Here is a 1816-nt window from a genome sequence, read left to right as displayed (position 1 = left end):
CCCACCTCACACTCCCTGGGATGGCTATAATAAAAACAGAACAAAACCAGGGCGCCTGGGTGGCTCAGATGGTTAAGCATCCATCCTACTTGGGCTCAGCTCATGATCTCACAGTACGTGATTTCGAGCCCCGCATTGGGATCTCTGCTGACAGCTCAGAGCCTGGAGCCTGCTTCAGATTCTGTGTGTGTGTGTCTCTCTCTTCCCCCTCCCCCGCTCACACTCTATCTCTCTCTCTCAAAAATAAAGATAAGAAAGAAAGAAAGAAAGAAAGAAAGAAAGAAAGAAAGAAAGAAAGCCAAAAAAACCCAACTATTTACACGTTTGTGAGGTTATGGAGAATTTGGAACCCTAATACACTGCTGCACATAAAACAGAGTTACTCCCTTGGAAAGTAGTGTGGCATTCCCTGCAAAGTTTAAAAATATAGTTACTATATGTGTCAGCAATTCTATCCTAAATATATACCCAAAAGTAATGATGACTTAAATCCACATAATAACTCCTACATTAATATTTATAACATTATTCATATAGCTCCAAAGTAGAATACACTTATATATCTATTAACTGATGAATTGATCAACAACATGTGCTATATTTGATACAATTGAATATTATTTAGCTATATAAAGCAATGAAGTACTGATACATTTACAACATTAGTAAACTTTGGAAACATTAAGTGAAAGAAGCCAGCCACAAAACACCACATATTATAGAATTCATTTTACAGTAAGTATCCAGAATAAGAAAATTCATAGATATAGAGAGTAGAATAGTGATTACTTATGCCTTGGGGAGGTGGCAGTAAATGAGGAGTAACTTAACGGATACGTGTTTTCTTTATGGAGCAATGAACATGGTCTAAAATTGTAATGACAATAATGAAAAAGCAATTAAAGATGGTGTATTTTAAACGGATGGATTGTATGGCATGTGAATTATATCTCATTACAGCTAAGTTTCTTCATTTATTTTGAGAGAGAGAGAGGGAGAGAGAGAGCAGAGAGAGGAGAGAGAGAGAGAATCCCAAGCAGGCTCTACACTTTCAGCACAGATCCCAACTTGGGGCTCAATCCCATGAACTGTAAGATCATGACCTGAGCTGAAATCAAGAGTCTGGTGCTTGACCAACTGAGCCACCCAGGAACCCCAAGAGCAATTCTTATTTTTACGACCATGTATGTTTGATTACTTCAGATCTCAAGTTATGTTTTATTATTGTCTGAAATGTCCATACAAGAATTTGTAGGGAAGGTTTCTTACAAAATGCAGCATCCGCTGTAAAACATCTTAGATTAACAAATTCTCACAATTAGATAAGTGCAATATGCCTTAAACATATGTTCATTTTTTGCAGCTTTGATTTTTTTTATTTGGATTTTATTTTTTTTTCAGATTACATCAACTTCTTTTTTACTTATTAGTTGCATGTTCTAAGGTTTTTGTAAGCAAATTTCTAACATTTTTTAATAAGTATGTGATTCTACAGAAGCTAATTAAACATTTGTGGACATTATTTATGCCACGCAAATTATACTAGAAGCCTGTATCAATTCTCTTAGAATTTGCCTCTTAGAATTCAAGGCTAGGGGCGCCTGGGTGGCTCAGTCGGTTAAGCGTCCGACTTCAGCTCAGGTCACGATCTCCCCGTCGTGAGTTCGAGCCCCGCGTCGGGCTCTGGGCTGATGGCTCAGAGCCTGGAGCCTGCTTCCGATTCTGTGTCTCCCTCTCTCTCTGCCCCTCCCCTGTTCATGCTCTGTCTCTGTCTCAAAAATAAATAAACATTAAAAAAAATTTAAAAAAAAAGAAT

Source organism: Prionailurus viverrinus, chromosome B1 (genome assembly GCF_022837055.1).
Source record: "Prionailurus viverrinus isolate Anna chromosome B1, UM_Priviv_1.0, whole genome shotgun sequence".
In the NCBI taxonomy this organism is placed as follows: Eukaryota; Metazoa; Chordata; class Mammalia; order Carnivora; family Felidae; genus Prionailurus; species Prionailurus viverrinus.
Note: the sequence above shows the minus strand (reverse complement) of the source record.